Here is a 13,029-nt window from a genome sequence, read left to right on the forward strand (position 1 = left end):
TAAGATTACAACACGTCTTGCAGCTACTAAGCGCATAGACGATTGGAATTCTAGACCCCATTTATAAAATTTAGGTATTTTTAAGTTGGTATATGAAAGCTAGATAACCAATCATCGTGCAGCTACAAAGCGCATGGACGAGTGGAATTCTAGCAAAGTTAGAATGATATCAATAAATTTATAAAAAATAGAGCATAGCAGTAAGTTTGTCAAGTGTTCATGCCAAGAACTAAACAATAAAAAACTAAATAAATAAAACACTGTATCAACTCCATGGTTAACAAAGGGAGATAGATGTCCGGAGAGAATCTTTTGTAGACAGTAGGTAGATATCGTCACCATGTGGTCCACTGTCCGTCAATTGTTGCTACAAAACGGTGGCACCTGTCTAGTCATTCTTCCGCACCCTGAAGTTGATGTGAGATAATAGTTCAGGGCAATCCCATATTGAATTTACAATTTTGAATAAATTTAAAAGGTCTATAATTTTTCTTCTATCGTTTAGTTTTAACAAATTTAATGTTTTTAGTATAAAATCGTAATTTAAAAATTCATGACTAAATATAATAAGTTTAAAATTTATATACCGTAAGAATTTTTTTTGGACTCTTTTAAGAGAATTTTGGTGACAGTTGTAGTTTGACATTAAAGTAATAATCGCAATTTATTAATTAAAAATAAAATTAATGTAATGTAAGTTGAATTGAATTGATTTATATTATTTGAATAAAATATATATATTCTAATGTAGAAAAAATGCACAAAGAAATTGGATTGCTCACAGTAAAGCAACAAATAAAATATAATGTAGCCATTTTAATTTATAAAATAATTAATATTTAAGTAATTAAATAAATCAAAAAATATAATCAAATGAAACTAGGGATGAAAAAAAAAGATTACCAATGAGGAAACAAAGTATCAAAGCTTACAATGATTTACCTGAAGAAATAGAAAGCATTGAAATATTTTTAATTGATTTGATAATATATGTTCTTGAGAAATTTGAATAAAAAAAGTTTTCATTAGTCCTGATGTAATGACAAATCGATCCTGGAAATTGTTGACACACTCCAGGAAAACTATTGAGTTGTCGTTTGGGTCTTAATATTAATACAAAAAAGACTCAGATCTTGTGCAACAAATCCTATCCTGACCCTGATCAGCCTCTATAATAATGGACAGAGGATTATTTTATTTATTTATTTATTTAGTTCTATGTATTTACATAGTCTAATATATATTTACAACACAATATTTACATCTATACTTAAGCTAGAGTTTCCTAGGACAGCGGTGCCCTTATTTTAACGGCCGTAGTGAACGGTGATGCAGTGGACAGCCGTCGTAGAGGTGACTAGAGTGTGGTTTTCTAGGAAAACGGTGTTATCAACACCATTTAACACCGTTTTCCTAGGAAACCACTCTCTAATCACTTTTACGATGGCTGTCCACTGCATCACCGTTCACTACGGCCGTTAAAATATGGGCACCGCTGTCCTAGGAAACCCTAGCTTTATTCTAACATTATTTATCACTATTATACACTTAGTATCCTAATTTATAATATTAACTGTTTCACATGTACATTTTCATTAATTATATTCACTATTTACACTATTTACTATCTAATATTTTTCACATATATACTTTTTACATTTAATTTAAAATATATTTACATTAATTTCATTTTTTATGCTTTCTGGCATTTCTTCAAATAGTTTTATTCCCTTGTACATGCGGCAGTTCTGGGACATTGCTTTTGATTTTTTTTCCAGTCTTATATTTTTAGATCCTCTTGTTGCATAGTTATGAAAGAACTCATTATTTTTTAGTTTATTTTGAAAATATCTCGGAACTATTCCTTTAATAATTTTGTTTATTTCATTGGCAACATTGAATTTGATTCTTTGATCAATTGTCATGATATCTAGAAGTTGAATCATTTTCTTAACATTTGTTCGTCTCCCACATCTTAATATTATCCTCATCGCTTTGTTTTGTATTATTTGGAGTCTTTTTAGATCTCCTTCATTACTTAAATATAAAATACTGGAGCAATAATCAATGTGGGGAACGATAATACTTTTAAACTCAAATCAAAAATATTTCTAATATTAGGGTTTACGACCTTTTCCGCTCGTTTTTCAGTCTTCCCTACACCGTCACGGTAAATCTTAAAGTTATTTTACTATAAACTTCCTTTTTTATTTTTATTTCACTTCTTTTAACGTTAGAATTTAAATAGATCTTACACTGACATATTATCACCTGTCACTTTGATCACATATCACAATTTAATCACACAGATTGAGAAAGTTGACAGCTTTTAATACTTGGGAGTTCACATAACTGAGGATGGAAGCATGCACAAGGAGCTCGCAACCCGCCTAGGAATTCCTGAAGCAATTTTTAACATGATGCGTGTTGTCTGGAACTCTAGTCTATACTCGCTCAAAACGAAATGCCGATTATTGAACTCTTGTATAATGCCAGTACCCCTATATGGGTGCCAATCTTAGCACCTTACCAAAGCTCAGAACACCAAACTTCTGAGTTTTGAGAGTAAGTGCTTGAGAAGAATATTAGGTAAAAGGTGGTTTTATTTTATAACTAACATTGAAGTCCGAGAACGGACGCAACAGCCTCCTAAAACGAGCGTCTTGGGGATGCGGTGGTGGACCTGGCTTAGACGCGTGCTGCGCATACCTCGGGAAAACTTAAACCCGAGTTGTCTCTTCTTTAAACCTGCGGGCTCACACCGTCCTGGAAGGCCGTTGATGACGATCTTTCGACTTTATTCGGCGGAATTAAGGGGCGCTGGATTGACGTGGGAAGAGGCAAAAATGCTGGCTGGCGATAGGGTCTCCTGGAGACAACTGGTGATGTCCACATGCTTACTTAGGAGCGGATGTGGAAAAGAAGAAGAAGATGTTATAAACTAACTTAATGAACCATAAATAAATACATATGTATATTTTTCTTTATTTATATAAATATGCAAAAGCATACAAAAATAGGGTAAAACCGGGTAATGCCGGTCAGGAGGTAATACCGGTCATTACAATATCACTCGTTTTACTACGTTCCCGCGCATGCACACTGCACACATATAAAACAGGTGGCGTAATTGTATCCCTTGCCGCTACATTGAAAGCCGCTCAATTCCCAGCACACGTTTAGGATGAATGTGCATCAATTGTTTTCATGCTAAATTGATGTCAATTTTCATCGTCAGACAATAAGAGGTGAGCGTTTGTTTTATTACGTTTCTTACATTGTAAGTTATAATTATTTTAGTCTAATTATCAAACATTTCATGTAATCTTCGATTTTGAACTTGTTTCTACAGGTTTTTAACCTAAAATGTTTTTTTAGGAAGATTTCTAGGCGGGCAATGCCGGTCAAGCCTGACCGGTATTTATATCCACGTCAGAGACATTCAACTGCATTAGGAGCAGACAAGCCGCGTGGAGTTGTCTCCCGATGCTCAAAAAATGGGTGGATCAATGAGGATCTATACGTAGATTGGCAGGAACATTTTACAGATTTCACCAAACAACAAACAAATCAAGATACAAGAAGAAATGTGTATCTCACAAATAGCATGCAACAGTCCTGATAGGAACTCCTAACAAAGAAGCTCTGATTTAGAAGAAAAATAGAAGAATGACAAGAGAGTAGAAAAAAGTAACTTTAAATATCAAATCTGAAAAAAAGACAACAAGAAATTGAAAAGTAAAATCGATTAATATAAAAACACTACTAAGAAGAGAGTTCTTCAACACTAAGACAAGAGTGGTGGTAGTAAGTCGGACTCAGAAATAGAAAAGACAGACCTGCGTCAATGAAGATACTGATGCTGATGAGAATCTAGATAATAAATGTATAATCTGTGATGATTATGGGCAAAATAACGAACTTTGGTATATGTGTGTGCTACATGGTCTCTGGGCGCATGCTGATTGCTCCGGGTATATCTCTCTTGAGGGCTATATCTGCGACCATAGAATTAAGAATAGTCCAGAAGGAACCTAGAATCATATTTCAATACATCGGACTGTGTCCAATAATTCCCCCACTTAGACACACTTTCGCCGCGCGCATACGTTAAGTCGCCGGGTAATGTTGCTTGATGAAAAAAAATAATAATCATAACACAAATGTAAGGTAAAAAAAAGCAATCTGTTAATTTCTCTAAAATTTTATTGTGCACACGGAAGCATTGATTGACACAACAGATTAGATAAATAAAGGGTCATTTAAAAAGAGTAATTGAATTTATGAACTTTGAACTTAAAATATAAAACTAATTTTATTTGACACAAAAAGGATATTTTTATATCATGCTAAATAATATTTGATGTTTTAAAGATAATGTCGTTCAAATGTCCCCCACGGCGTTGTTTAATTCGAGGTCTAATTTTCAATAGTTCTTTTATTAAATGAGTAAAGTAGGGTAAAAAAAATTCTACCCTGGCAACACTAACGAAATTTCCATTTTGTTTCTTCAACAATCTGACAGATGGAAAAATAATTAAATTTTTAAATAATTCATTTGCTACTTAAACATTCGTTTGTTAATTACACATGAAATGTGATGCTATCATGTTTCTTTAAGATCCTAGCAGTATTTCAACACTTTAAAAGGACACAACACGGTATAGTTGAATTCAAATCAGAAGTTGCGTACTGAGCGACGTCTACAAAGAAACTAATGGGGCAAAACGTAAACCTACGCATTTATGAGTAGTTGAGTCGCCTTCTGTTTGATGTGCGTATGCGGTTTCTGGACTATTCTTAATTCTATGTCTGCGACTTATATCTGAACAAAGCTTGACTAGTATTACCAACCTTGGGGTGGCGATTATAAACTTGCCTGAGTATTATTTGACTGAATCGTTGATCTGTGTTATTTTTGCGCGATGTTGGCAGATGCAGAAAAGAACGGTATGCGGCCAAACAAACTACATCAGACAAAAATCCTACCTTTAGGAAGTCAGGAAAGGAAATCGGGAACAGGAATTCGGATGCTAAATATCCAAGTCCTAGCTTCTGGATAGTGTTTCCCTTTTTCGGCGAACACAGCACTTTCACTACAGTTATTCGGGGACTATATAGATGAATATGGTGGCGCGGCAGTCAGAAAATTTAAAAGTATGCGGATGCGGGCAGATTATTAAAAGACGAGTGGATGCGGGCATATAAAATATGATGCATGCGGTTGTTGACAATACAAATTATCGAGCGAGGAAAAAGTGATTGTTGATGTTGGTTGCTATGCATATGGAAAATTTTCCCCATAGCAACTGTAGCTACCCATGGCCATAGAGACGAGGAGAATAAACAAACATTATAAGTTGGGAGATCACATGATGGATAGGATAGGTGGACCTTCATCCACTGGCGGTTCATCCAGCCACAAACCACTCAATCTCACTAACCTTGTCGCGCAACCAAACCTAGTGACTGGGATTACCTGTCATGGTGTTAAATACTGTCAAATCTGTTTTTTTTTACATTGATTATGCCAAAGTTGTAAAACTTATTGACCTCAATTATTGTAATTATGTTAGAAGAATACTGAAAGTAAAATGAGTAAAAAGTTTAGTGAAGAAATATTGATTAATAGCTGATTTGTGATTATTTCTCTTTAAGTGACCAGTAATACCCATTCTTCCCCTACATATTAAAAGAATAATAAAGTACCTTAAGGCTTTTTTCACCCATGCCACGCCAATCCACCCGGCCCGGTAACTTTACCGGGTACACCCTACAAACGCATACACAATGTGTCTCCTTTTGTAGGGGCACCTGGTAAAATTACCAGGCCGGGTGGATCGGCGTGGCATGTGTGAACAGGGCCTAACTTTATTTCAACAGAGAGGGAAAACATTTTTGAGAAGGGAATATGGAAGTCTAGGCATTTACAGGGCTTATGACCTGTCATTGGCTGGTTTAAGTGGCCACTTTACACACTGTGTAGCATTCACCATTCTGCCCATGTTTGAACAGCCACATTTCCTCAACTCTTCCATCTGTTGACTTTTGTGAAGTAAAAGAGCTGAAACCTTTATCACGTGGGTGAGATTCATCCGGCTGGAGGAAATCCAGCCAGTCTGCAAGCATTTGGACATAATCAAACATTGTTAAATTACTACCTGGTAAAAGAAGAAGTATCAAAATTGGAAAATTGTTTTCAGGCGTTGCCTAGTAGGTGATTTGCTTCAGCCTCTTGTTTCATATAGATGTACCTACCCAAAACTTGAAGGTGGGTAGTCGATAGTCTTTTTAATCGCCAGAGGGAATTTATCTTCAACTATACCGTCAAGGTGAAGGTATGACGTATTTATCTTCCCATCATAATCAAGGCCCTGGAGAACGTTGAACACTCTTGGAGCCACAAAAGAAAAAGAACGAAAGTCGTACACGTTTTGGGAATTAAAATTATAGGAAAATTTCGTACAAGCATTCTGCTGAGATCTCTTGTAACTATTTTTTTTTTTATTCGTTGCTTCATAAGTTGAAAAAAGGCCTCAGATGGACAGCATAATAAGAGGACATAACACATTAATTAATTGTTTTTACGTTTGCTGTTTATTTTATTTGTATTTGTTCATTGACACAACCTCGCATATCGCCATGTAGCGATGGTCAACTGGTCTCTTGACGGAAGGCAATTACTCTTGGCTTGCCAATATTAGTGTCAATGTGCACTTAGGCAGTTTATTGAGGTAGGTAACTCCAATGCCATATCCATAAAGATTAAAAACCTTTAATAGAATGACTGACACTTGATCTATATCGACAGGGTGTTAGGTAGGCATATTTGTAAATACCCGACGCGTTATCCATTCGGGGTGTTTCGGAATCCACCCGAATTGGCTTCGTAAATGCAGCCGTGTCGGATGGAAATACCTGACGCGTATCCACCCGAATAATAACCGTAACAAACCAAATGCTCCTTTAAGACATTTAAGGCGTAGCCGAGATACTACAATGAAAACGAGAATGTTTATGTCGAGTAACGCAAGCAGGCGCTACTCAGCGGCGATTTTGTGGCGTTACGAAATTGAATAAAAATCGGATTGTGGTCTCGGGGCTAGTGTCGCGGACCCGAGGTCCAAGATTCGAATCCCACTCTACCCCAAATTGATTTCCATTTTCTAATAATTATTTTATTTATTTTATTTTATTTAAATCTTAAAGTAGGGCACACATATCATACATATTGTTATGTGTGTTCTAATAATAACATTGCAAATATATTTAATTTATAAATTGTTTATCACATATGTCTTGACCATTATTTTAAATTTTGATATGTTTTTTTCTTCATAAATATTTTTTTCCATTTCGTAATACTTTTTAATTGCTTTAAATAAAATCGAATTTTGTGACTTTGCCTTTTTCCTAAATGGGAGTCTAATTTTGTTCTTTTCTCTAGTATTGTGATCGTGTTCATGCTGGTTCCGATCAATTTTTTTCCAAAATTCTGTTTTTTTATTAGAGTTTATAATTTTATGAACAAATATCATTGTATTGTAAAATATTCTTTGTTTATATGTTAATAATTTCATTTCATTTACCATCGACTTTACCCTCGTATATCTGTTTTAATACAAAAAATAAAATAAATTGTTTTATATATGGTTGGATAATTTATAGCACCATTTTTGTGAAAATCACCTCAAGGGCGCTGTACAATTAATAAATATCTTAGCACGTCTTGCAGCTACAGAGCTCATGGACGGTTGGGAGTCTAGCTCCTTGTTTTCAATTAAATATTACAACAGATAGGAGCTAGATTACAGGACGTCTTGCAGCTACAGAGTGCATAGACAGTTAGAAATTTAGCCCCCATTTACGCATTTTAAAAATTGACAAATAAATTTAGTGTATTAATGATATTTAAAAATAATTATAATAATATGAATAATAAAAAGAAGTATGATTACAACACGTCTTGCAGCTACTAAGCCCATAAACGATTGGAATTCTAGACCTCATTTACAAAATTTAGGTATTTAAAAAAATATATTAAAACTAGATAACCAATCATCGTGCAGCTACAAAGCGCATGGACGAGTGGAATTCTAGCAAAGTTAAAATTATATCAGAAAAATGATAAAAAAATAGAGCATAGTAGTAAACTTGTCAAGTGTTCTTGGCAGAAGTAAGCAATAAAAAATTAAATAAATAAAACACTGTTTCAACTGCATGGTTAACAATGGGAGATAGATGTCCGAAGAGAAGCTTTTGTAGACAGTAGGTAGATACCGTCGCCATGTGGTCCACTGGCTGCTTGATAATTTCTGAAAACGCACGTGTGCAGTTACTGGGGGATTATGCCTATTGTTCCAACGACTTGGTGTCCATTTTGGTCCGTTTTATTTCGTTGTATGAGACGCAACATTCCATTACACCATTTTGTGAAAACGATCTAAATTATATTGTTATGGTATTTGTAACAATCAATATAGTGTAAAGTTTCCGGAAACCGAGTTTTGTAAAATTTCCATTGAAAATAAACCTTAAAAATGTCATTTTTCAATAAAAAATTATAAAAGCGCCATCTATGAATAATTAATTATATATTTTCGTTTGGAATTACTTTAACACTTTGTATCCCGGAGCCGTGTAAACACGTGATTATATAACCACGCGTTGTGTCCCGGTCCCGTATTTTCACGTGGTTTACCAGCTGTCTAAAAAGATACGTTTTATTGACATCTAGTGACTTTTATTAGTATTTTTTGCTGCTGGTAAACTAGGTGAAAACACGGGACCGGAACACAACGCGTGCTTATTATAATTACGTGTTTACACGGCTCCGGGATACAAAGCACAAAAAATGTCAAGTTTACAAGGATTGAATGATCCAGAGTCCACAGATCCAATTATTTACGAAATTAAAGAGCTTGCTGAAAAAAATACCGAACATGTAAAAAACGAAATTGCAATGCCATGGATTAAAGCACACGATGGCAACATGGAAAATGAGCGAGCGGATGAATTAGCGAAAAAAGCTTCCAAAATGAGAACTCTTCCTACCTATGACCACATTCCAATATCATATATTAAAAAAATAGTGCAAGAAACATCATTCGATACTTGAAACAAAAGATATTTATCAAGTGATACAGGCAAAATAACCAAATTGTTTTTCAAAAATATAAAAGATACCGAGATATTGGATACTTTTGGGCGGACTTACGAGCTGACTCAAATGCTTTCAGGTCATGGTGCTTTTCGAAAGTATCTTCATAGATTTAAAAAAAGAGATAACGATTGCTGCCCTTGCGATGGACTCAGCTCTCAGGACGTCCTCCATATATTACTAGATTGTCCTATGTTTGATGCCGAGAGGTTAAACTGCAAACAAATGTGCGCACAATACAGCCAAATTTTTGAAAACCCAGAGGAAGTTATAAAAAATGAAGCTACTTCCGAAAAATACATTGACTTGCTAAAGGCCATAGTAATTAATGAGGGAATTGACTCAGACCCGTGAAAAATAACTATTGTGCAAAATATACACACCAGGAAAAAAGCTTTGTATGCATAAGCAAAGCAATGAATAACGGGAACAAGAGGGGAAAAAAAAAAAAAAAAAACACAAAAAAAGGAGTGAGACCCTGTATATGTGCAAACATTGCAATGTGGCTCTCCATAATGACCAATGCTGACAAAACTAACATACAAAAATAATTTATTAAATTGTTTTAAATAAATATCAGAAGAGAAAAATTGATTAAACCCAGTATTTTCATAATTATGACACTTTAAAGAAACTCTGTCCAGGCACAGGGTAAATTCTATGTGTATTCGGCCGGTACTCAAAGTGTTAATGGATATTTTTAATTTTTTAAACACCGAACTTCCTCAATTCTTCATACTCATTACTGAGCCGGTGTAGTCTTACGATTGGATAAGTTACAAAATAATTATGTCTACCGGACGCTACAACAAAGGTAGGCTGCAATCTTGCACATCTATTTGTTACTTTGATACTTCTATGCTTGTCAGTCTCGTCAAATAAGGGATTTATGTGAAGATGTGTGTATGACGTGTAAATGTATATTTTTTATACGTAAATTAACATAATATACCTACAAAATACAAACATACAAAAGAACTATGGAACATTGTACAAGTGGCAATATTAAAAAGTGATAAATCACTTCAGTAAAAAAATAACACGAGTCCATATAATATAAATACATTAGTGATAAAAAAAACTACATAATATTTGTTGAGTAGGAACTCCTAAAAGTGGCTAGTTTTTTAAAGGAAGTTGTTACCAATGAAAAAAAAACTGCGTAAGATAAACAAAATATAATCAGCAATGTTTTGGGTACGTCAAAATGTTTGCCGACAGGCTGAATTTCCTCCCAAGAGAGTTATTTAGATCTGAATTTGTTGCAACAGAGAGGGAAAACATTTTTGATAAGGTAATAAAGAAATCCAGCCATTTACAGGGTTTATGACCTGTCTTTAGCTGGTTGAAGTAGCCACTTTACACACTGTGTAACATTCACCATTCTGCCCAGGTTTAAACATCCACATCCAGATTTCCTCAACTCTCCCATATGTTGACTTTTGTGAAGTAAAAGAGCTGAAACCTTTATTATGTGCGTAAGATTCATCCGGCTGAACCAATACACCTACTAGGCAACGCCTGATAACAATTTTCCAACATTTATACTTCTTCTTATACCAGTTAGTTTAATCAAAAATGTTTGAATTTGTCCAAATGTTTGTAGACAAGCATAATTTCCTCCTTAGGAAGTTATTTAGATCTTAATTTGATGCAACAGAGAGGGAAAACATTTTTAAAAGGGGATATGGAAGTCTAGGCATTTACAGAGCTTATGTTTTGTGATTGGCTGGTTAAAGTGTAAGCGCACCATAGCGTTCAGAATACCAGCTCTGGCTGCAAATTCTAGTTAAATGACAGGCGCCATAGCGCAGCTGGTTATTTATATATTTGGATAATTTTATAAAGCACCATTTTTGTGAAAATCACCTCAAGGGCGCTGTACAATAAATAAATATCCCAGCACGTCTTGCAGATACAGAGCGCATGGATGATTGGGATTCTTGTTCCTCGTCTCCAATTATGATATATTATAATTCCGATATATAGGAGCTAGATTACAGCACGTCTTGCAGCTACAGAGCGTATGGACATTAAGTTATCTAGCCCCTATTTGCATTTTTTATTTTTGTTTTATGTGTCAATGATGTTTAGAGTTTGAGTGATATTTCAAAAACTAAACAAATTATTTTTTATTAAAATAGAAGTTAGATTACAAGTTTTGTTAAGCGGCTAACTGTGATTCAGGCGTCGCGGGTTCGGTTCCCGCCATAAGTTTTGTAATTTTGAAACTACTCCACCCGTGACGTCACAAGTTCCAGTCGGTGAGTTCTGCTGATTGGTGAGTTGGCTTCCCGAAACCGGAAATCTATCACAAATCACAACACTCGATCATCAGTTAATTATGAAGAACTTGTGACATAGTTGAAAGTAGTTCATGTTGATTATATTTTTCTTGAATTTTCGAAATTCTTTGCCCTACAATTAAATGCTCTAATTTTTACCACGTGTAAGAAAACATCCTTCATATCTAATTTCCCGTAGCAATGAGCTTCCTCATTCCTTTTATGCGTTCATCATCATTATTATTTCCTTACATACGTTTCCACGCGTAGGGTACTGCTTCGTCACTCTAATCGAGGCGTATCAACAAGAAACGATCGCACCAGATTATACTTTTTGTAAGGGTTGGTCGTATACTTCTGATTATTTTCAAAGAATACAATTTTATGAGTTAGATATTATTGTTTAATAACCATTTTCTTATCCACACTATATGCATTGGTATTCGTTGTGATTCCGTAAGCGTTAGCTATTGAAATTTACAACCCTATAGTCCTTAAAATATAGCTTGATTAAAAGGACAGTTGCCAAACTAATGTCAATAGTGATGGGAAATTACTGATCACTGATCATGTACCGATCAAATCGATTTTATCAGTTTTTTCATGCAAACATAAAACTCTGTTTCCGAAAATTAATATAAAAACGCAAAAACAAGCCTATTATGGTGTGTTTAAGACACTTTAATTCACACATTTTAATTTAACACGTTTAATTCACCAAGATGACGACCTCTGTAGCGTAGTGGTCAAAATGTTTGACTCACTTACGAAAGGTTCCGGGTTCGATTCCCGGAGAGAACAAAAAAAAAAAAAAAGGTGATTTTTCTCAATCTGTGTTCTGTGATGTAATTCAACAAAACAAAATTTAAAAATTAAAAATAAGACATTCATACTTTTTTCATTAACAACATCAAATGAATTATATTTTATTCGATTAATTTACATTGATCCATTTGTCCTATCTCTAACGTTTTTGCAAAATAATGCAACCTTGTAAGAAGTTAATAATTAGGTTTATTTTAGTTTTAAAGCTGATTTTATATATTTATGTTGATTCATGTGTCAAGCATTGTATTAAAAAAATAAATTAACATGCCAGATACGAATGATTTTTCGTGTGTCAACATAAATCACTTCTTAGACGTCACTACAAAGTTATGTCGTCACTATTGCTGACAACTGTCATTCTAATCAAGCTTTATTTTAATGACTATAGTACCTACAGCCCGTTGTATTTCTGCAACCTGTGGCTAATTTCGTGGTCAATAATCATAGAATGATTTTTCTCCATATGGGCGACTCTATTAGGTTATTACTCTAAGGTTCTATGCCATAGAGCTAAATATTGTAAAATATTTATGTTAACTTTTCCAAAGCTCGATATTTTTGTAGAAATCTATGTGGATTTTTAGCGATGGATTTAAAAACTGGACCCATCTTCCGCCTTAGTATCATAGATATGAGCTCTCAATGGATATATAATAATATGTATATCATACTCATTTGAACTCTGTAGGCTTTTATATTATCTTTTTATACACGAGCAACAATGTAGATAATCGTCTCTACAATTGAAATCCGCGC

Source organism: Micrasema longulum, unplaced genomic scaffold (genome assembly GCF_059751315.1).
Source record: "Micrasema longulum isolate JH-2025_06_02 unplaced genomic scaffold, ASM5975131v1 h1tg000403l, whole genome shotgun sequence".
NCBI lineage: Eukaryota > Metazoa > Arthropoda > Insecta > Trichoptera > Brachycentridae > Micrasema > Micrasema longulum.